The sequence below is a fragment of the Heterocephalus glaber genome, unplaced genomic scaffold (assembly GCF_053883595.1).
Source record: "Heterocephalus glaber isolate CG9 unplaced genomic scaffold, H.glaber_assembly_v1.0 deba00001773, whole genome shotgun sequence".
Taxonomy (NCBI): Eukaryota; Metazoa; Chordata; class Mammalia; order Rodentia; family Bathyergidae; genus Heterocephalus; species Heterocephalus glaber.
In genome coordinates, this window is record NW_028258463.1 from 7,135,238 (window position 1) to 7,159,855 (window position 24,618).

Below are 24,618 nucleotides of genomic sequence, written 5' to 3' on the forward strand. Positions count from 1 at the left end.
GACCCACGGGAGCTAAAATGTGAGGCAGACGGGGGACCCAGGTGTCCAAGACAACAAATCGTCACCAAATCAGCTTCCTTTTGGTTAGCCCACCTATACACCTTGCCTTCTCTGGAAAGAATGGGTTTTATTTCCAAACGCTAATTTTTATTTTTTCCAAATGGTAATTTTTAAATGGTACTCTAAAGAGTCTCTAGTATTAGAAAGTTTTAAAAAAAATTTCTTTTGAGACAGGTCAGGCTGGCTTTGAAGGTAATCTAGGCTGGCCTCGAACTCACGGCCATCCTTCTACCTCAGCCTCCTAAACTCTGGGATTATAGTAGTGTGTCCCATGTCTGGCTAAATTAAAAAACATTACACCGACAGGATTTTTTTAAAAAGGGTTATCCATGTAAAAGGCGTTAGTAATCTATAAACGCCTCGCAAACATAAGCTCCAGAAACAAAACATCTTTATTGTTCTGCCGCCCACCTGGACCCTGGACTTGGTGCCTCTGTTGGGTCCTCGCACCTCGGGGCAGGCTCCTGCGCCCTGCACGCGACCCCCTCCGAGTTCCCGCCTCTTTCTCTCAGGCCCCTCCCTCCCCTCAAATCCCCAGTTCCTGGCTGGGCCCCGGGACAGGACGCGTGCGCAGTAGGGAAGGTAGGCGGGGTCTCGAGGCCGAGGGAGGAGGGGCGGGAACGGTGCGGGAGGGGGGCGGGAGGAGGAGGCCGCGCGGGGAGGGGCCGGCGGGTACGCGCTCGCTGCGTCGACGTGCTGACGCCAGGACGCCTGGCCGGTGTGTGTCGGGGTGTGTGTGTGTATGTGTGTGTGTGTGTGTGTGTGTATGTGTGTGTGAGTGTGCGCGCTCCGAGTGTGTATTTGTGTATCGGCGGTCCCGCAGGTCCCGGATGTTGCGGACAGTATGAGGCGAGCGCAGGGGGACGGGGACCAGCAGCTGTCGCCGCCGCTCTCAGGTGAGTTGGAGGGAGGAGAGTTGAGGGCGGAGGATGTCCTGTCGGGTTGGGGGGCGCCTCTCTTGAGAGGTGACTGACCCCACTACCCCCTCCGCACACGGTCTTCTCTGCCCCATTTCCTACACTCGGATTACGTGGCCTGCGAATGCCAGAACCTAGTTCACCGTCCCTTCTCCCTATCCCAAGCATTCAGGAGACACAAACGCGCCCCCTAACTCCAGCCCCCCCATCACCGCCCAGCCCCATCCCCCTTGCCAAATAGTGAGCTGTCGCCTGCGGCGAGATGGGTGACTGCGCATGCGCGAGTATGAACGCGCTCGGGGTGCCTGCTCGTTGCCCTCCGGGCGCATGCGCATCGCTGTGTTGCAGGGACCTGCGGAATAAAGAGCTCCCTGACTGCGCCGACTTCTTCCCGGGCAGTGGGCTAGACTTGCTTCCCAGCTTGTAGTTCCTATCCAAGAGGGAGAATTTAAATTATGTGAGGGCCTTAAGGACAAAGCACTACTCAAGTCTGTTGCCCTAGAGACTCTCGGGCTACCAACATCTTCCAGAGCCAACGTGTCCCACGCTGACCCTTGTTTTGAAACTGGCACTGCAACTTCTAGTTCTAGGATTACTTTTCCTTTCTCAACTCCCATCGTCACACTGTTCTTTTAGTACAGACTTCCCCGAGATTTAGGAGTAGGTGCCCCAACCTATTTAATTATTCTGGCAGGGGATTTTGATAGCCTTGCTAAGGACTAAGGGTCATAGAAAAGAAACTTAAGAAGGGAATTCCTTTCCTTAAAATTCTTAATTACTCTCACGGCACTGGATAAAGAAGAGATAAACAGCGCACACAATTTAAGGCTTAAGGTCATAAACTGTAAATTAAGACGTCCAGATTTTAATTTACCGGTCTTAACGATTTTCTATGACCTATTTGCCTGTACTTGGTCAAACTTTTTCCTTAGTGCTTTCATTCTAGCTCTGTGCATTGTGGATGCCTGTGACTGTCAAGTGGAAACAAAGGCACCCTGAAACAACTGATGAATGATAACTTACCTGGTGGAGGTTTTAAATAATGAGAGATTTTTTTTTCACGTTGACAGATACCAAAATAAATGTAAGGTTCAATCATATTCCATTGATTTAGGACCTGGGTTTCAATTGGCAGATTACACTCGGTCCTTTAATTTGCTCCTGTATTGCTATTCTTGGATACTTGACTGTGTCTTACCTCTACCATCAGAAAGAAAAGATAAACTCTTACTAGCAAAAACGTTTGCCAGATAGTGTTGAAATGAATAGCTAAACTCTTGTAGGGGCGCACAGCGAGAAGGGAGGGACATTTTCTGTGTTTTTCAGTTATCCTTGCCAACCTTATCTTCTAGCTGAACTGGGAATGGGACATATTAGCCTTATTTTTTATTTTCCCCCGTGTTCTGCTTTCCTTTTCTACTTCCAAGGTGTTTTTTGTTTTATTTTGTTTTTGGCTGTCATTCTTAATCCTAGGACTGTGATGGTGAACTTTAAATGCTAACAAATAGCCTGCTGTGGCATGCATGCCATAGGTTTGCCACCCCTACTTTAGGATCTCATGCTTTTAGGCCTTAAAATAAATAAGCAGACAGACATGCATGTATATATATATTTTTTTTCATCAGCTCTGGACTTTAAATGGTTCAGCTACCTTTTGTGCTATCTCTTGTTGTCATGTCACAGGTGGAGCTAAAAGATGATAGGAAGCACAGGGACTTGGGGTGCATCTGTTGTCCTCTGTTGCTAGGAAAGAGCTGGAGCTTTTCCTTGTGTGAAGACTGAGGACAGTATTCCAACAACTTCACACTTACGGTTGCGGGAGTTGGTTTCTGTTTGGTAACTTGGTGACTTCTCCTTTTAGAGCAAACTTTACAGTGGCTGATTTGGTAATCGATAATATTTAACATTGCCCATTGTTCAGACTCGATCAAGGTTCTGGTAAAAATCTAGAAGTGAAACTATTATGGTAATAAACGCCTGTCTTCTCTGATCTAGGATGCTTTGTTCTTATGTGGAAACATTTCATCTAGTTGGATTCACTGAGGCCTCATTTACAGTTTTGATGGTTCAAAGGCATGGAATGCTTTTGGGATTAAGATAAGTATTGTTAATTCGTATTGATGTGTAGAGCCTTGTTTTTAAAAATCACCCTTTAAAATGGTTAACACATGTATATACATATGAAACAATGCAAAAGGTGCACAGTGAGGGAGTGCAGGTCTTCTGGCACCCCCTTTCATCCATCTTGTGCCCTCCCTAAAGCAGCATATTGTGTATCCTTCCAGAGGGAGCCTGCAGCTACCCACACAAAGCCTATATATTCTTTAGTATTTTTTTTTCTGTTTGTTTCACACAAATAGTAGATACTATGCTTTTTATTCTGCACTTTGCTTTTTCATTTACCTTGGTGATCATTCCATGTACTATATATATACAGCATCTCTGCCTTTTTGAAAGATGGCAGGTATTGCATTGTGTAGTTGTACCATCAATTCAGCCAGCACACTCTCTCATTTATTTAGTGGTTTTTGAGACAGGGTTTCACTGTGTAGTTCAGGCTGGCCTTGAACTCACTGTGTAGCCCTGGTGGCCTCGGATTTGCAGTGATCCTCCTGCCTCAGCTTCTCAGAGTGCTGGAAATAGAAACGTGTGCTACCACTCTTTTGTCTATTTCATTTTATTTTGAGTCAGGGTCTCACTAAATTTCCCAGGCTGCTTTAAACTGTGATTCTCCTGCCTCAACCTCCTAAGTACAGGTGTGTGCTGCTCTTAGCAGCTGCTTTTTTTAATGTTTAAGTGAAAAATTTTAAACATACATAAAAATAGAAAGGACAGTGCAATAATACCCTATAACCATCACTTAGATTCAACAGTTGTTTGTATTCTGTATTTGCTTTGTGTGTATATGTGCTATGTGTTTAGATATGTAATATATAAATTTTTATATTTCAAGTCATCGCAACACTTCCCCCATAAATACTTCAGATGCGTCTCCTTGAAGTAGTCATTATTTTACTTAATTGTTGTTACAGTACTTGTCGCAGTTAAGGCAATTAACAGTAACCCTAATATTATGTAGTATTCAGTTCATGGTCACCTTTTCTCAGTTGCCTTGAAGATGATACTTTTTTAGCTGCTTATAGTTTTTTCTTCAAACATGTCTCTTTCGTCTTTTTAAAAATCCCAGTTTAGTACCCATAACCATTGGGGTTTTTTGAAGAGACCAGACCACTTGTGTTGTAGCATGTATCACTCTGGAAATTTTCTGGTTGTTTCCTCACAGTTTCATTTAATTTGCTCTTTTTTTTTTTTTTAAGTACCGGGGATTGAACTTGGGACTTGGTGCTTGCGCGGCAGGCGCCAAAACCACTGAGCTAAATCCCCGGCCCTAATTTGCTCCTTTATCCCTGTGTTACACTTAAATTGGTATAAAGATCTAAATTCTTTTTTTTTTTTGAAGCAGGGTCTTGCTTTGTAGCCCAGGCTGGCCATGAACTTTTGAGATCCTCCTGTCTCAGCCTCCCAGGTGCTGGGATTATTGGTGTGTGCCACCATGCCTGGCTGTGATCTAAATTCTAAAGGTTTAGATTCTGATTAAACATTTTTGCTAAGAATACTGCTCTTCATTCCATCATACTAGGAGAAATATATCACAGCCCTCTCTCTTTGATGGTACCGCATCTCTCTTTGATGATGATGTTGGTTTGATCATGTGTTTTAGGTGACAGATACTCTTCACCTAGAATATTGTTTTTCCCTTTGTAGTTAGCGACTTGAACAGTACCACTCTGGCACTGCACCATTTATACTTTTCCAGCAACCTTTCACCAAAGGATGATGGTCCTTGCCTGAATCGGTTAATTCACTGGTTGTTGCAAAATGATGATGTTCTAATTGTTCCATGCCTTTTACATTGATTAGTTTTCAATCTTCTTTAAAAATTTTCCTCATCCCTTAGGAATAAATTGTAGTTAGTACTAAAAAGTTGAGACGGCTAGGTGTGGTGGTGCATGCCTGTAATCCCAGCACTCAGGAGGCTGAGGCAGGAGAATCACTGTGAGTTTGAGGCCAGCCTGGGCTACATAGTGAATTCAAAGCCAGCCCAAACTACATAGTGAGACCCTGTCTCAAAAAAAAAAAAAAAAAAAAAAAAAAATGGAACAACTTCTTAATTCTTGCCCTTTAACACTTTTCTGAGAAAGGAGATGGTATAATGGTCATCTTAATGGAAGTAAATGAATTGTTTCTTTTTCCCTCCTTTAGTAGCATAATGAACTCATGGATTTTAATTTATTGTGTTTTACCAGCAATTACAGGCAATCTTTGTAATGCACAAGATGTTCCATATTTGGCTGTGGAAACTCTTTCAGCTGAGTGTATGTATGAATGCTTCCTTGCTTTCTGGCACAAGAAGTTCCTGGCTCGCTTTGTATTTTTCCTGTCCCAGATGTGGACCCCTTGCTTTACTTTTATATCTGTCTCCCTTTTCAGTAAATTAGGTTGTTCATCTTCATTATGGAGCTTCTGGAATCAAATTCTAAAAGCTGCAGCTGCCTTTATCTTGACCCAGTGGACCTAGTGTTTGTTTGATTCACTTCCGTGCCACTGGTGTTGTGCCACTGGTGTTGTTCGTTTCTAGATCTTGAAACTCAAGTTTCTTTGTGGAACACAGGTAGTATATCTGAAGATAGCATTGCTCTTCACTCCATCTTAACAGACGGGTAGCTATAGCAGAGATGGGGAATTTTTTTCCCTCATGAAGAAAATTCTTTTTTTTTCTGGAATGAAAAATACACTGAATGAAATTTAGAGACTGAAATTGTGTGCTTATAAAGCTCTGTTGGGGATGTGGCATTTTTATTGTTATATAAAAACATTTTTGTGTGTATATGCGCCAGTATGTTTTTCTTCCCTTTTCCTCATTTACACGCATTTCTCTACACAGTTGGAGTGTTATGTAAAATTATGCTGTAATAGCATATTTTTTTCATTATCACTAAATTTTCATCATAAAAAGGGAGGAAGACAAATTGTTTTTAATGAGGGAAAATTTTCAGCTAGGCTGTGAACTCTGATACCCAATAACTTGGGGTTTGGAATAGTGCCGAATCCTGTGAATTTCTGTCCTGTAGTGTGAATCACAAGTGTTGGTGCTTCCATGTTTCTGAAAATTCACCCCACTAATGAAGGTTAATACAAATGACTGACACAGTAGAATTGCATTCTACAGCTGCTTTCAGAGACTGGACTAATTCCTGTTCTAGTAAAAATGTTACTCTTCCATGCACAGTGGTATTTTCACTGATCTTACTGATTTCAGGTTACATAAAGCCAGACAATAACAACATTCTGGTACTTACTGGAAATTCATGTTTTGTATTCTTTTTCTTTTTTGGTACCAGGGATCGAACTCCAGTCCTTGTGCTTGCAAGGCAAGCAACGGAACCACTGAGCTAAATCCCTGGCCCAATGTTTTGTATTCTTTTTACAGTCTTGTCATATATAGGGTTACTAGTGTCAACCTGGTTTCATAACAATATTGGCTCCATATTAATTCTGATTGTTTATCTGTGGAAGCACGCCCGTTTCTTGTGTTTGTTTTCAGGCATGGTGAAATCACTCCAAAAGGTTATGTGGACACATTTTCTTTTTTTTTTGGTACTGGGGATTGAACTCAGGTCCTTGCGCTTGCGCAGCAGGCAGTGAAACCACTGAGCTAAATCCCCAGCCCCCACATTTTCTAATAAGATCTAATAGCTTCTTTTGTATTTATAAAGTTCCCATTACAGGGAAAAATTCTAAAGTACAAACTCTTTAGAAGATGCTGGGGCCATCACTCTTACAACCATAGCCACATTTTGAGAGAACTGGCAAGGAGCTGCCCCTCGGCTGTCTGTGGCAGAGCTGGTCCTGCAGCTGTGGGAGAGCTGAATGCAGGCCTCAGAGTGGGAAGGATCACGTTCACACGATACCTCTTGCCAACAGGGAAGACCTTTGCTCATGGATAGTTTCAAGAAACTCTTGGCATAAATCTTCTTGCATAGCAGGTACACCAGAGAAGTACTTGGCAGTTGTTTCCTGAAATTTCTCTGATTTCTCCTTTGTATCTATTTTATTTATAAGAAGAAAAATGTATGCGTAATAACTCATCTTAAATTGAGATTTGTATACTCTGTTATTTGACATTCAGAAACAGCCATGTAGAAGTTTTCTGTAAATAAAACTAATTTCAGGGCTGGGTTGAGGGGTGAAAAAAACCCCAAAAAACTAAGTTCTTCAGTGTAGAACATCATTTATACTCCCTTAGGTTTTAAATTATAAAGTACTTTAAACATATAGAAATATACAAAAAAATGAAACATATAAAGAATAATATCACTCATATACCTATCAGCTATAGCAAATCTTAACATTATGTTATATTTGCTTTTAGATATTTTGATAAATAAAACATAGAAACGGAGTGACCTTGGTGTGATCCTATTTGCCTCTTCTCCTTCCTGAGAAGTAACACCTGTCCTGAATTTGGTTGGTGTTCAACATTTTCCAACTGTGCTATATAATCCTATATATAATTATTTAATATTTGTGTTTAATATAGTTTTTGAGATTTACTTAGGTTGAGAGGTGTAACTTGAGTCTGTGTTAATTGTAATATTTTTTTACATGAATAATAAGCGGCACCATTTATGTATTTTGTGTTGTCATTTAAGATATTTAAGGGCCGGGGAATTACCTCAGTGGTTCCGCCACCTGCCTCGAAAGCGCAAGGTCCCAAGTTTGATCCCCGGTACCAAAAAAAAAAAAAGCAAAAGCGTTTAAGATATTTACAATTTTATTATTATTCATAAATTACAGCATATTATACCCGCTACCCCTTTACTTTCTACCTCTAGGAATTTGACCGTTCTTGATGTCTCATCCAAGTGGGATCATACAAAATTTGACTTTTTTGTGTGGTTGACTTGTTTCACTTAGCATAATATCCTAAAAATTCATGTTGTAGCATGTGCCAAAATTTTCTTCATTTTAAAGGCTGAATAATAGCTCATTTTGTTTATCCATTCATCTGTTGATAAATGCTTGAGATGTTTTCACCTTTTGGGTATTTTGAGTAACATTGCTGTGAACATGGGTGTACAGTATTTTTTCAAGACCCTGCTTTCAGTTTTCCATTATAAACCCAGAATTGGAATTCCTACATCATACAGTCTCTCTCTCTCTCTCTCTCTCTCTCTCTCTCTCTCTCTCTCTCTGTCTCTCTCTCTTTCTCTCTTGTGTCTCTTTCTCTCTCTTTCATAGTGCTGGGGTCAAACTCAAGGCCTCACACATGCTAGGCAGGCCTCTACCTCTGAACTCCCTCCCCGAGTCCTTTTTTTTTTGGTACCTGGCATCGAATTTGGGACCTTGCACTTGGAAGGGCAGCACCACTGAGCTAAATCCCCGCCCACCCCATTTTACATTCCCTCTTTCCAACTGTGCACAAGGTTCCAAGTTTCTACATCCTCACCAACACTTAATTTTTGGCATTCTTTTGTTTGTTGTAGTCATCCTAATGGGTGTGTTTTGTTTTTTTAACTTTATCTTTGATTGAATCTGAATTTAAAATTTAAACATAATAGATTTATTATGTTTTCCCTTTATGGTTTGATTTTTGTCTCCTGATAAAGGAAATCTCTCCTATACAGTACTGTGGTATTAGTTATGTCTTACATTTTCTTCTAAAAGTTTTACAGGGCCGGGGATTTAGCTCAGTGGTTTCGCCGCCTGCTGCACAAGCGCAAGGACCTGAGTTCGATCCCCAGTAGCAAAAAAAAAAAAAAAGAGAGTATCTTCAATAAATCACTGGGCTGGGGATTTAGCTCAGTGGTTTCTTCCCCTGCTATGCAAGCGCAAAGACCCAAGTTCGATCCCCGGTACCAGAGAAAAAAAAAAAAGTTTTACAGTTTAGCTTTTCACATTTAGGTCTCGAATCCACCTGGAATTAATTAATTAATTAATTAATTGTACCAGGGATCAACTCAGGACCTTGTGCTTGCGGGGCAGGCAGCAGCACCACTGAGCTGAATCCCTGGCCCCAGGCCTGGAATTTGTTTTGATAGTTGATATGAAGTAGGAATAAAAACTTTTCTTCCCTAAGGATAACCCTGAAGTATGAATCTAATTTTCTTGTTCATTTTCCATAAGGAAAACCTAATGGCCCAGCATCATGTATTGAATAGTTCATGTTCTATACAGCTTTGTATGTTTTCATGTAGATGATAGTTTTTATCTGTGTTTTCTCTATTCTGTACTGTTGGACTGTTTGTCTGCCTTTTGCTGGTACTATACTGTTTTAACTAGCAGAACTTTGCTGTAATTGTTCTTATCTGGAAAGGCAAGACTCAGTACCTTTTTCTGTTCATCAAGCTCCCTGAAAAACCTGGTCAAGTTGTTACATGTTAGTGAAGCCATTTGCTGTCTAAATGCATTCTCTGGATGTATATACAGTATAATGGCCTCTAAAAAGAAAAAAAAAAGGCCTTCCCTATCTGGCTACTGATTACTTGTTCTGAATGAGCCTGTAATTTCCATTTAATTTTGAGTTTTGTGGGTGTGGTGTTTAATATGGAAGGGAGCCATGTTATGAGTTGGTATCTTGAATAAAGATACCAAACAAAAGTTTTGGTAAAGCCATTGAGGTTCCATTTCCTTATAAGTTTTCTGGTTGTAGGATACCAGGAAAAGCCGAACAGCCAGCCTTCAGAGAGGGCTGGAAACAAAACCGTTCCAGGGACTTAAGCAACAAGAGTTAATGGACTCCTGCGTTCTGTTGTAAATAAACTTTAGTCTCCAGGAGGATTAATTCAGATTCCTGAGGGAGATCTGCGTTGGTCAGGCTAAGGCTTGATTTCCCCTGGGTCAGCTGTCTGCCCCAGCTTCAACTCCAATTGTAGGTGGAGAAAGGGGAGGTTTGGTACACACAGCAGTTTTGGGAATGGCTGAAATCAGATATAGATAGATTTTCTTAAAGTAGTGGCTCTCAAATATATTGCTCTTAAGACTACACTTTTAAAATCTATCATACCATAAAGAGCTTGGTTTATGTGGGCTACATATTGATATTTATCAAATTAAAAATTAAAACAAAACATTTTAAGACTATTGCTTTAAAAATAACAATAAACTCAGCTGAGGGTGGTGGCACATGCCTGTAATCCCAGCACTTGGGAGCCTGAGGCAGGATCACTGCAAGTTTGAGGCCAGCCTGGACTATATAGTGAGTTCAAGGCCAACTTAGACTACATAGCAAGAACCTTTCTAAAAAATAAACAAACAAAAACAAAGAACCCCCAACAAAACAATAAACCTAACTGTTACAGTTTATGTGTGGATGACCCCCAAAGCCTCGTGGGATCATAGGTGGGGCTTTTGGGAGGTGATTGGATCATGGGGGTGTGATATTCTTTGGTGGATTAGTCTACTGATGAGTTCATAGCTAAATGTGATTGGGAGGGGAAGCCTGATTGAAAGAGGTGGGTCACTGAGAGAGTGGCCTGGGTCTGCCTCTTCTGTGCCCTTCCCCTGATTGCTCTCTTTACTTCCTGACTGCTGTACCACCCTGCTGACTGTGGAGCCACCAACGACCAAAACCTCTACAAACTGTGAGCCATAACCAACCTTTCCTCCTGAGAGTTGTGGGTGTTGGGTATTGTGTCCCAGCGATGAGAAAGTAACTAGGACATCATCTCATATTAACAATATATTTCTATGAAAAACATCTTGAAAAAAATAGTGAGAAGAGTGCCATTTTTTTTTACATTTTTGCAGATTAGGTATCCAGTTTAACAGAAGACAGCTAGATTCTCATGTCTGCTTCAGATCCAATCTGATATGATTGTTTTGATCAGTACATATGAAGAAAATATGGCTTTAAAGAATATGTAAAAGGTATATGAAGAAAATATGACTTAAAAGGTAATTGGACAAGGGAGAAGTATTTTATAACCTTTTAAGAAATTGTGCTTGTTCTCTGATAATGTACCAAAACTTGACAAGTGTTAGTTTCTTGTAAGTTAAGTTACAGTGTGGACTCTGAAATTATGTTAATGTTAATGTTACAGTGAAATCCATGGGTGTGTCTTGTATTTGAATGGATTATTCATTTATTTAAGAGATGGGGTCTTGCTGTGTTGCTCAGGCTGGCTCCAAACTACTGGGTTCAAGTAAGCCCCCCTTGGGACTACAGGTACATGGCTGAATGGATCTTTTACCCATACATAATTTTATAATATCAGGCACTGGTCATTTAGGAAGTGTTGGTTCACTGAGTGTGGCAATCTTCCAAATATTTAAACATTTCACATGACAAGATAAAAAAAACTCCTACATTAGTTAATATCACCACCCATTTCATGAGAAAAGTTTGGCAGTACTGTGAAACTGTCAAGCAGCTACAAGTTTTCCAAAATTGTAAATTTTTTCATTAAAAGCTTAGATTTTATCATTGGCAACAAATACTGTCAGTTGTTTTCCCTGACATGACAGACTTACTCCATTTTTAAGAAAATGTCTGTTAAATATTCATGTCTGAATAACCAGTTTGTCCTTTGTTCCAGGAAAAAGTAGTGTTCCATGAAAAAAGTAGCTTCTTGAGCTGGCAGTGCAGTGCATTTCCTCGAAACCATTGTGCTTGAGTATTCTGTGAAGTGCTTTGTGCATAAATTTCATTACACAGAATATTTAAAAGCCCTATAGTCAAGAGTTCAAATTTAATAAAATAGTTTTTGTTGTTTCATCAAGAACATTCTCAGTGCAGTTGACTCTTCTCCACTCAGCTGTGCATGGTGGTAAAAGAATGACCAGTGCAGTTTGATGCATGATCTTGGTTTATGCTAAAGCACCAGCAGTTTTACCCATTGTTGCATTTGTACCATCAGAGCCAATGTCAACAAGTTCTTAGTATTACTATGAAAATAGTTTTGCCTCATGGATCCTTTGAAAGAAACCTCCAAGAATCTGTGGACCACTCTTAGAACTGCAGTCCTAGGGGAGGATGTGGATGGAAAAACAGAGGTCTGTACTTTAGGTACAAGAGTTGTTTCATGGTTTAATTTTACTGGATTGCTAGAGTAGTCACTTAACATCCCTTAACGTGATGTCAGAATGAATGAGATATTTTATTTTTAAATTTATTGTTATTTATTTATTTATTCATTTATTTATTTGGGACAGAGTCTCACTATGTAGCCCGGGCTGGCCTCGAACTCATGGTGATCCTCTTGCCTCAGCTTCCCAAGTGCTGGGACTATAAGCTTGTGCCACCACGTCTGGCTTGAATGAGATATTTTTTAAAAACATAACATTTTCAGATTTCTAGTAGAATAGAAATGTATCCTTAGAAATTAATGTTTCCAAATGTCAGAGTTTAGAGTCTTCAGATTTTTAGCCAGATAGTTTTTCAGGTACGTAGTAATCCTAGTATAAACCATTTTAATAAAACTTACGACATTTGTATCATGCAATAATACACACTAACATTTTTTTAAGCAGATTTTTCTTTTTCTTTTTTTTGAGGAAGGGTCTTGCTCTGTTACTCAGGGTTACCTTGAATTCTTAGGCTGAAACAGTTCTCCTGTCTCAGCCTCCTGAGTGCCTGGGACTAGGGGTGTGCTCTACCTCATCTGGCAATTGAATATATTTTAAAAATTGCCTTTTGATCTATGTACAGTGGTGCATGCCTGTTATCCCACCTTTTTGGGAGGCCAAGGCAGGATTCCAAATTCCAAATTCCAAGGCAGGCCATCCTTGTCAACTAAGCAAGACCTCAGGGCTTGGGGCTGGGAATGTTGCTCTGTGGTAAAGTGCCTCTGAGTTCATTCTTCAGTATCCCACCCCCCCAAATTGCATTTGGGAAAATTTGCTCTAAAAATTGCATTTGAGTAGGTACTGCCTTTCCAGAAAAGGCATAGAAGAAGAGAAGGGATAGAGGTAAGGGTGGCAGTCCCTTCCAGCCTTATAGCTTTTGGTCATTAAAGAGTCTTGCTAAAGAGGAACAGCACACCCCCCCCCCCATATGATTTACAGCAGAGAAGGGGGCAGTGATATTAACTGACTTCATTTCAACAAATATGTGCTGAGTGACTGAAAGCAAAAGGCACTGATGGTCAGGGAGGTGAATGTTCTGAAGTGAGCAGAATGTGAAACCAGTATATATATTTGGTGTCTAGAAAAAGAGATGATTTAATTGGGGAAGCTGAGGTTAGAGCACTGTCTTTGTGAAAGCGATAATTTTATGGGATTCTGAAGGTTGGAATTTTGGTTGGCAGAAATGGGAAAGGGAATTCAGACACAAGGTATGTCATGACTAGCATTGTTAGGGTCAAGAATTGCTGTGTTTGTTAGGACAATGTGTGTATTGGAACCCACGAAGAGCATGGTATCACTGAAGCAGAAGATGCATAGGGTATTGGGAGACAAGACAGGAAAGTCAGTTGGCTCAAAACATGCAACGTTTTCTATCATTGCCAAGCATGGTGACTTATATATAAGTCATGGAGAGATATTTAGAATTCTTTTTTTTTTTAGAAGAATTCTTGATTGAAGAAATAATACGATCAGAGTGTGCTTTCAGAAATTTTATTTGACCTCATTCATTGATTAATTCATTCATTGGTTAATTTTTGAATAGCTACTCCGTGCTTTGTTAGCATGAGGCAAGGTATATTGTGGCCAACCAAACTGAAAATGTGTACTCTCATAGAACTTGCAGTCTAGGAAGGGAGTTTCAACAAATAAGCACAAATAATAAACTACTATAGATGATATGAAGGGAAGGCATGAAGTGCTGTTAGAATAATGGAGAGATTAGATTTCTTTGAGGAGCCAGGGGAGGCCTTGCTGAGTCGCTGAATGTTGAGCACCTACTGTGCACCAGGTGCTATTCTTGACCCTGGGGATGTAGTTAAAGGACAAAGCAGGCAGGTGCCCCAAATCTGTGGAGCCTACACTGAGGCAGCAAACAAGATAAATAAAATATATGTTATGACTGTGTGTCCCACGGAGAGAAATAGAACCAGAGAAGGGGTAAGGGGTTTGGGGTAGAAGTGGGAGGTTGCGGTGCTAGGTAGATGAAGGCCTGTCAGAATCACTGCAGAAGCGCTGTCTGAATACATGTCTGCAGGAGGAGTGAACTGACTTTCCAGGTAGAGGCGATGGCAGGGCAAAGCCACGAGGCACCTGTGGGCCTGGCGCACTCAAGAAGGCGTCCAGGAGGCCAGTGTGGCTGGTGTGAAGTGAGCAAGGGAGAACACCATGGAAACTGTCAGAATTGAAGAAGTACAGATCCGAAGAGCAGACCCTGCAGAGCAATTAGTGAAGTCCAGACCCCGTAGTGCTAGGATCGCCTGCGGAGCTTTTAGAACTCCTGATGCTTGGGCTGTGCCTACACTTTGGAAATAGGAATCTTTGCAGGTGGGATCCAGTGGCAGAGGAGATGGAAAGAAGTGGATGGATTTGAAAAGTATGTTAAGAAAGAATCTGTTTAATTATAGATTGAATGTGGGGGTTGAGGGAGAAGAAAGTGTCAAGAATGACTCCCAGGTTTCTGGCTTAAGCAGCTGGATGGGTAGAGGTGTCACTTACTTAGATGAGGGTGGGAGACGAAGAGGAATGGGAAAAGTAGGTGTGGGATCGGAGGGAAGATCAGAAATCAGGAGTTCAATTTTAGACATGTTAAATTTGAGATTCGAATGAGGCTAAGTATAAATATGTTCAGTAGGCAGATATGTGAGTGGGGCTTCAAGTGAAATCAGAGTTTGAGGTCGTAAATTTGTATATAATCAGCTTATTGGGGGCTTTAACGTGTCTAAATGACATCATATAGGATAAATTTGTGGAAAAAGAGCCGGAGGTGTGGAAACTAGTTAGCCTGTTGCAGTAATCTGAGCAAGAATCGGTGTTAGCCTAAACTAGGGTAGAGGCAGTGGGACTAGAAAAGAAAAAAGTAGGTTGGAGATTCGAGGACTTGTGGAGCCTATACTCAGTGGGAGCGGACAATAGGCAAGAAATTAAAGATAGCATTGAGATATCTCACTTGGATGAATGATGCATCAGTAGAAGATACAAAACAGAATGAGCTGGTTTGGGAAACAAGAACGTTTAGCTTTGGATGTTTTGACGTTTGGGAGCAGCCCCTCACAAGCAGGCCATTGCATCTTTCATGTTGGATGTTGAAAGAAGAGATGAGGTTCGAAATACAGATTTAGACATTCATTTTCATACATTGAAAATAAAACAATTTCATTTATATAAAATTGATTCACCCTGGGAGCAGCAAGATCTATGATACAACAGCATCCACAGTCTTTATTACGACTTTTGAGGCTCTCTGTGTCTGGTGCTGTGCTGCCTTACTTTCTCTTCTAGTATGCGCAGCTAAGTCCTCTCGCAGGGGTTTTGTATGTCTTGTTTTCTCATCTTGACTCTTCCCTTTCTCTTGGTAGAGGGATAGGGGTGCAGAGAGAATTCAGAAGTTAGTATCTGGGAAGTGGAGAAGTTCCAAGATATCTTGTTCAGGTGTAGGAGTAAGCATGAGTATATGAAATGGAAAGGGTCTGGGAGCCCATGAAGTTGAAATCCTTCTAACACAGAGTACCATGTTAGTCTTAGTGTACTCCTAAGATGCCAAAGCAGTGATGGTACCCCTCTACCTTGGTGGTTTGTGACAGAGTGGTAGCAGTGGTGATGATTGACCTTTGGCTTGTTGTTTTTTTTGTTTTTGGTTTTTGAGACAGGGTCTTGCTATGTAGTTCAGGCTAACCTTTAACTCACTGTGTAGCCCAAGCTGGCCTTAAATTTACTATGTAGTCCAGGCTGGCCTAGAATTTGTGGTGATCGTCCTGCCTCAGCCTCCCAAGTGCTGGGAATACAGACATGTGCCACCATGCCTGGTTTACAATGAACATTTCTTGAAGTCTTACTGGGCATTTCTTTAAATATATATACATGTATATATGTGTGTGTCTGTGTTATATTTATATGAGGTAACATTAGAAAAATTGGGTTATGTATGTTGTTTTAAAACTTGCTTTAAATATTCAGTGTATTTTTTTCGTGACACTGATAAATCTTAAAATACCCATGTAGAAATCTGTTGTATGGATACATCATATTTTATTTTGCCAATTCTCGACCGGTTAATTTCTTTCTTTTCCAGTTTTTGCTTGTAATTATGTTGTCATGGCTGTCTCTGCACATAAATCTTTATATACTGACCAGACTGATTTCATGGGATTGATTTCTCAGGTGGAATTACTGTGTTAAAGAGGGTACAAATGTTACTACCTTTTTTCTAATTATTCTTTAAATATTTTTATAGTGGAAAGGTATGTTAACATCAGTAGACTTTTTAATTAAAAAACTCAATTGCATTCTTGTAGCAGTTGTTCTTACTATTTGATAAGTTGTTTAAGTTCTTATTCCTAGGTGTCTTTAGACCTGTCAAAAGAGAATTCTGGTGTAAGGAGGGCCGGAGACTTAGCTAAGTGGTTCTGCCACCTGCCTCGCAAGTGCAAGGTCCCAAGTTCGATCTCCAGTACCAAAAAAAAAAAGAGAGAGAGAGAGAAGTCAGGTGTAAGGAAAGACATATGTGGAAGAATTACAATTCCAGTTCTATGTTGTCAGTTCCTGGGTTTAAGTAGTACTTATTAATTGTGAAGAAAGAAGCAATAATACGCTAGGAATTCAGAGTGAACTGCATGGCAAGATAGAGCTCGCCCTGGATCTGGAAGGATAGTGTTCTGATAAGAGGTAGGAGATCGTGGGTGGTTTTAGGAGTGGTGGGTATAAATGTGAGAAGGGCATATGATGGTGTGAATGAGCTGACACACAGGGTGGAGTCAGCTAATTGGAGAGGAGGGTCAGTGCTGTGACATAATGGAAAGGCATGTATGGGAGTGAAGTTATATCCCAGAGGACTGCTTTTATTTTTAGCACATCTTGAGTTGTACAAGATGGAACTATAAGATAAAGCAGATGTGTAGATGTGTCCTAATTTAAGCAAATTATGTACTTGAAATCACTTTTTATAAGAAATATAAAGGGTTGATTATATGTGAACTTCCCAATAACAAATTTATTTTACTTTATCATTTGATAGACGTGTGGCAGTTTTTGTGGATCTTAATTTCTTCTATAAAGTCAAAGGGTTTAGGCAAGATATCTCTAAAGTGCTTTTTGATAAGGGATTACTACATAATCCTTGAGGAATAATACCTTGATTTTATGAAATAAATTGACCTGAGTTAGGTTGGCACCCACTTCTAGCTCTGTAGGTACAATACACCCTCCTATCTTTGGGAACAGAATCCTATTTGGATGATTCCCTAATGGCCTGACAGACCTAGATGACTCAACTTTGGAAATTCTGTTGTTCATCTCCCTCCTTTTTTTGCAGTGCTGGGGATCAACCCAGGGTCTTGTTGAGGCTGGACAAGCACTCTACCACTGACCTACATCCCCAGTCATTTTTATTTTTAAGACAGGGTCTCGTTAAATTGCTCAGGCTAGCCAGGTGTGGTGGTGCATGCCTGTAATCCTAGCACTCAGGAGGCTGAGGCAGGAGGATTGCCATGAGTTCCAGGGCAGCCTGGACTATATAACAAGCCAAGCCCTTGTCTCAGAAAACAAAACAATTGCTCATGCTGGTTTTGAACTTGTGATCCTCCTGTCTCAGCCTCCCAGGTAGCTGGGATTATTGGTGTGTACCACCACACCTGGCTTATCTTTTCTTTCTAAATCTTATTTTATAGATTTTCATTTGGAAGAATTTTATAACTGATGACTGAACTGTAAGAGGATGCTGTGAGGTCAAGGGGAATGGTTTTGTTTTGTTGTTGTTGTTTTGGGGGCTTTTTTGAGACAGGGTCTCACTGTGTAGTTCAGGGTGGCCTTGAACTCACTATGTAGCCCAGCCTGGACTCAAACTTGGGGTGATCCTTCCTGCCTCAGTCTCCTGAGTGCTGAGTTACAGGCATGTGCTACCATGCCTGGCAGGTCAAGAGGAATTATCATATAATAGTGTAAATTATCCTCATGTAAATCATGCATCAAAATTTATCTAATACTGATTGGCTTTCTGTCTTATCTTTTTTTTAATATAGTCTCACCATGTAGTTCAGGCTTGCCTTGAACTCACTGTGTATCTCAGGCTGGCCTTGAAGTTGTGGCAATCCTTCTACCTCAGACTCCCAAGTGCTAGGACTATAGGTGTGTGCTGCCATGTCCAGCTTCTATCTTATTTTGAATTTACTCCTGTGGTGTCTTAAATGTATGTCTAGGCTATGTACATCTTTTTTATTAGTTTAGCCAAAAGATAATTTTGAATGTAAATTTTTTTTGGGGGGGGGGTACCAGGGATCGAACTCAGGACCTTGTACTTGCAAGGCAGGTGCAGTAGTGCCACTGAGCTAAATCCCCGGCTGAATGTAAATCTTTAGGAAAAATGGCACAGTGTATTTGAAAACAAAATATTAAGGATTTACTGGGTATGGTGGTGCATGCCTGTGATCCCAGCACTTGGCAGGCTGAGGCAGGAGGATCACTGTGAGTTCAAGGCCACCCTGGGCTACAGAGTTCACAGACTAGCCTGAACTACATAGTTATACCCTGTCTCAAAAAGCCAAAAAAAAAAAAAAGAATTATTTTTGGTCTTTTGAATTATATATATCACTTTTTACCTCCCTTTGTGTGGATGAGTGAGAACTGACTAGTTTTTTCTTAAATTCAGTGACTTTCTCTTTAAAGTACATAATCATTTTCAAAACTGATAAGTAGCATACTTTAAGCATTTCTGTCCTAGCATCACAGTCTTTGACTAAATTGTACTGCTTTTGACCAAAATATTGCATTTTAGGGAGAACCAAGGTAAGGCATGGTAAGGTGACCACTGAAGCCTTCTGACAGGTGCTCCTAGGATGCTGTTAGCTGAATAGGATCTTTTAGACTCAGCCCTTGGCCTGCAGTTTTGTTGGTAAACACAGTTTCCTCCTTATCACTAGAGTTGATTGGTATCAGCTAAAGTAACTAAACCCAAGGCTTGATGCATAAACCAGAATGCCATTTAATCAATGAATTTTGAGGGGTAGTCTTTTCCATGACATGGAAAACATGTCTGATTAGTCTGTTCCCTTCTTAGTCAAGGTATTATTCAAAAATGAATAATATCTGATGTTTACTGAGCACTTACGTAATGTGGTAGATACTGTTCTAGACCATGTGTTTAACTCATGTATTGGTAGGTATCTATTTTACAGACAGGAGTCTGAGGCACAGGCAGATCTTTAAGTAACTTGCCTGAGATAACAGCTAGTACAGTTCTGTGCTGTGCTGATCAAAGATCCCTCAGGGGGCCAAGGGGTGTAGCTCAGCGGTAGAGTGATTACCTAGCATGCAGAGGCCTGGGTTCATTCCCCAGCACCGGTAAGCTTAAAATCTTAACAAAAGGAAGTAAAAATCCTTCAGGCCACTTTGTCCATTATGATGTATTCACTCATTCCTTGTTCAAACATTTGTTAAGCATCTATTATTTGCTAGACATTGCCTACACGTCAGGCTTACTAAGGTTAATATAAGCTAGCAAGGGCTCTCCAGGGACTCTCAGTCTAGCGGGAAAGGAAAATAATTACAACAGCAAGAGATCTACACGTTGAGAGCAAGGAGGAAGCATTTAATTCTATTTGGAGAGATTAGAGTAGCAGTTTACAAAGAAGGAGAGGCATTTTGGGCAGATGAAACATATTCAAAGATGTCATAGTGAAAAACAGCCCACTGGGCAACAATGGAAAAGGAAAGTACTGCGTTTCATGTAATGAGACAGTTTAAAAGTCATCAGCTAGGCTGGTTGTTGGTGGTGAGGATCAACAGTTTGGGGTGTGTTTCTGAGGTAAAATTGATAAGATGTTATTTACTGATGGGTGGGGTTAGTGGAGGTGGAGTAATGAGAAAAAGTGGGGAGCTAAGGCTGTCTTCTAGGTTTTTTGTTTGAACCACTTGCATGAATGTGGGATCACTGGAAAGTAATCAGGGTTTTGCAGGACGATGGGCTGTTTTTGTTTTTGTTGTATAGTTTGAGATGTCTGTGGGATAGCCACTGGGAGGTGTCACCAGAAGTTGGTTTGCAGTACAGAAGACATAGGCATGGAACTCAGTGAAATGAGGGAGTTTGTAGGATGGTTTGATTGTGGCAAGATCAAAAGAAGAGAGGGACCATCCGTTATTCCTCTGCTTCCAGTTAATATTTGTTTAAATTTTTAGATCCCATTTTTGTCTGCTGTAAGTCAAGAATTCTTGGTCTTTTGAAGTAAATACTTCTGTCAGGCATGGTGGTGCTTGCTTGTAATCCTAGCACTTGGGAGGCTGAGGCAGGAGGATTGCCCTGCCCCCAAAAACCTGTCCCAAAAAACCAAACCAAAACAAGAAAAATGAAGTAAATGCTTTAGATAACTCATTATTATGGTGGTTGTCCTAAAATTCAGCCTAAAATTGTTTTGTATCTTAATTTGTGGTGATGGTGATAACATAACATTAAATTTACAGAACTGCATACCAAAATAGTAAATTTTACTGTATTAAAAGTTATAAAAAGAAAAGAGAAATGCATCTGTAATTTATCCTAGAATTCACGGATGCTCTACTTTTGGTGCCCCCCCCCCTTTTTGGTACCGGGGATTGAACTCATGACCTTGAGCTTGCCAGGCAGGCACGCTGCCACTGAGCTAAATCCCCGGCCCTTGGTGCCCTTTTAACAGGATATAGTTACCTCTTTTTATAATGCAAAAATCCCCTTTTAACAAATTTGTCTAATTTTGTCATCAGTTCTTGGACCAATTTGGCAGGTAAGAAAATGGGTGAGTTTAAATTTATCTTTTCTCTTCCTACTTGGTAATATGTAAGAGAGGCAATTTAGGAAAGACCTACAAGTCCACAAATTGTAGGCATCGTCCTAACTCCAGCCTTTCTTTTACCAATAAATTATGAATTTTTACCTATAGTTTGTTTTAAAAGGTGTTTTTTTCCTGCTGCGCAAGCTCAAGGACCCAAGTTCAATCCCCAGTACCAAAACAAACAAACAAAAGATGTTTTTTGAAATTTCTTTTTTAATGAGCTTTCATCTCCTTCAGCTGTAGTAGGAATTGAAATAAAGTCATAATTTTGTTCCAAAATAAAGAATGAGAATGGCACTATCATCTTTATTGCCAACTACAATATAGAGATAGTTTGGATTAGATAAATTAGTATCAGCTGTGAAAGTCATAGTTTATAGACATATCTATAGAAGTGACAGGGCTAATAATATGTCATAAGTACATTGACCATCAGTATTAAGGTTACAAATAACTTTTGGAAGTTATTTGCATACACAGTCTGATTGGATAAACTTTGCTGACAGCAATGGTCAGTAACCAGTAAACACTTTGGTTATTAGCTGTCTATGGCCAATTATGATGTACTTTCTTTTATGACATGTAATTTGCATTTAACATAGCAACCCAACTAGACATTGCTTCAGTTTGTTTTTGAGAGTATGAGCAAGCTGTGTTAAGTTGAATGTCTTTGGTTTGAATTTTGAATTAGTTTCAAGTAGTCATTTATTTTTCTCTCCTTGATCCATTGCCACTTAATACCATTCTCAAGTCCAAGAAACAGATTTCTGTGTGTCTTAGGAACAGTAGATGGTATTGAAGAATATAATTATTTAATTCATTTGAGGCCTGCCTCTTTATTGTATGATTGGGATGTTTGTTTTTCTTTGGTTTAAAATTTTTATTTGAAAACTCTCAGCCTTAAAATTTTTATTTACTAATCTGTGGAATTCATTGTGATATGACTGAATATCATATGATATGAGAGGTGGAACTCTTTTTTTGTTGTTGTTGTTCTTTTTTTTGGTACTGGGGATTGAACTCGGGACTTGGTGCTTTTGAGGCAGGCTCCAGAACCACTGAGCTAAATCCCCGGCCCTGGAACTCTTAATAGAGTAAAATTTGCCAGCACCTGGAAGACTTTTTCTCCAACTGCAACCAATCTGAAAGGGCTCACCCATCTCAGATGCTAATACCGGGGGCCAACCAATCCTTATGTGATCTCAGTATTCTGTGTGTCCACTGATGCCTCATTGGATGCCTAGAGCTATCTGTTGTGAGCCTGGTGTCTGCAATTGGGACCTGACAGTAATTTGTGGTACAGTCACAGCCAACTCTAAAAGACCAGCCTCATTTTGAAAGAAAAGGTCTTGGTATGTCTCATAAATTGCCCTGGCTGGACTTGAAGTTGGATCCTCTTGCCTCAGCCTCCCAGAGGGCTGGGAATACAGGTGTGTGCCACCACGCCTGGCTCATATACTTTACTAAATCTATATTCAGAGCTAAGACAGAATTGCACTTTTGGGGAAATTGATAGACTTTGAATATAATACCTATTCTGAATAGAAATTTATTTTCTGTCAGTAGTTTTTATAAGCACCAAGTACTGCAAGGAAACATCAATGCTTAAATCTTTTAAAACAACAGACAAATACCATATTTTATGTCTGCCACAGGTTTGGTTAGTCTGTCCACTTAATTTATAAAATATATTTCTGGCCTTTTTTTTTTTAAGTCTAAATTTCACTGGCTCTTCTACTTTAAGGTTTTTTGGTCCACACACATGCCCTTTGTTTTTTGGACAGTCCCTGGCCTCCCTCAATAGAAAGTACCAAGAGATCAGATGCTCAGTGGAGAATTACACTGGAAGTACTGTATATCTTGGCATATTTTGCAGGGCAACTTGGCAATATCTATCAAAAGAAATAGTATGCATGCTCTTGGTCCTTGAGTACTTATGTTCAAATATACTTATTGGTTATGTTTGCAGTAGCAAAATAGTGGAACCTTCACAACTGGGTAAGTGGAATGGTATGCAACCATTAAGAAGAATAGATATGGGCCCTATATGGAATATGTGTACATACACACACACACATATATACGTACATTTATTATTTGCTGGTATTTGTCTGTTGGGGCTTGTATTTTGATGTCTCCCCAAAGCCTCATGCTCATAGGTGGAGCTTTTGGGAGGTGGCTGGATCATGTGTGTGGCTGAATCGTGTGTGGCTGAATGGTTTTACCTAAGACAGACTTTGGTACCAAGAAGTGGGGTCACTGCTGTGACACTACCTAGCCATGTGGTTCAGGAGCCTTTGGAACTGGCTTGTGGGAAAAGTTTGGAATGGTTTGGAAATGCCAGCTGAAGAAACAGCCCTGGAATGCAGTAAGTCAAACTTGTTGGGAGATTCTGGTCAGAGCTCAGAAGATCAGAATGCCAAAAGAAATGCAGCTGGTAAAAACCAGTCACAGGAGATTTCAGTGGGGAACACGGACTGCATTGGCTGTTGGACTCTAGACCATGTGTGTCATGCTTTGGCAGAAAATTTGTCTGTATTTTTCTCATGTCCAGAGACTTTGCAAGAGACTAAGTGTGGTATACTAATTAATCTGGTGGAAGAACTTTCAAAGCAATCTAACGTTGAACCAGTGGCATGGCTACAGTTGGGGGCTTTTAACCAGATCTTTGTTGAGGATCAAGGGAAAGAGCCCAGCAGAATGATTTATAGTTTTGAGTTTGGGCTGGGGATTTAGCTCAGTGGTTCCTATGCCTGCCTTGCCAGCACAAGGTCCTGAGTTCAATCCCCGGTACCAAAAAAAGAAAACAAAACAAAGTTTTGAATTTGCCCTGAAAGAAAGCTCCAGTAAAGGTGCGGCCTGCAGAGATAGAACAGAGAGAGAGCTTGGTTGTAGAAAAGATTAGCAGTAAAAAGCCATTTATTTTGGAAGATCACAATAGAAAAGATGGCCTGAGGGCATCACAAGACTGGGCAGGACTTCACCCTTTGCAGCCTCAAAGTTGCAAAGGTGAAAGACTTTGCTTTGAGAAGAGAACCCCAAGGCTACATGGTCCAGAATGACATGGCCTAGGGAAGTTGTTCCTCGGGATTGGGTTCATAGCGCTCAGCCAGCTGGACATTCAACCCCTACAGCCAGAGAAAAGAAAGCCTAGTTATTGCTCCAGTTGGGGGCAGACCTTGTCATCATCCATGCAGTGCTAGTTTTAGGGGCATCAGAATGTAAGAGTTGTGGGGTCAGAAGGCTTCCACCCAGAATTCAGAAGAAGGCCTGACAAGCAAGGCAGTTTGCCCCTGAGAGGTCAGTGTGTAAAGCCACGAGTATGAAGCCAGAAGTGCAGTGGAGACTCCAGAAGGTTGGAAAAGCCAGGAGTGTGGATCATCCAAGGAAAGCTGCAAGGAGTGAGCAGAATTAGACTGAGAGAGAAGCCATGAGGGCTGCAACCACTGGCAGTGCTGTAGGGATGGAGCCAGCCAAGCCTTTCGGAGTTCACATTGACACAGATTGCTGGACGTGGAGCTACAGGATCTAATGTTTCCCCTCCTGGATTTTGGTCTTGCTTTGGCTCCATACCTTTTTATCCCCCTATTTGTATCTTTGAGAATAGGAATGTTTTTCTTGGGCCATTGTATGTTGGGAATGTTTAATTTTCTTTTCACTTGTGGAGGGGCTTGAAGCTAAGAGTTTGCCTTAAATCTCAGAGGAAACTTTGGATTTGG

General features: G+C 40.6%; 1 protein-coding gene across 5 annotated transcripts in view; it reads left to right on the top strand.

Moving 5' to 3' along the window:
- The first annotated feature begins 721 nt into the window (after nucleotides 1-721).
- Spop (speckle type BTB/POZ protein) overlaps nucleotides 722-24,618 on the top strand; it is a 71,064-nt gene continuing 47,167 nt past the window's right edge. Inside the window, exons 1-2 of one of the 5 annotated variants that reach the window (XM_087202502.1) lie at nucleotides 728-956; nucleotides 2,973-7,024. The gene's annotated coding sequence lies outside the window, so the exon portion shown is untranslated. Of the gene's footprint in view, nucleotides 957-2,972; nucleotides 7,025-10,814; nucleotides 10,935-22,778; nucleotides 23,268-24,618 lie in introns of those variants that run through there. The other 4 variants (XM_087202507.1, XM_004859656.4, XM_087202503.1 and 1 more) reach the window with 4 other exon arrangements.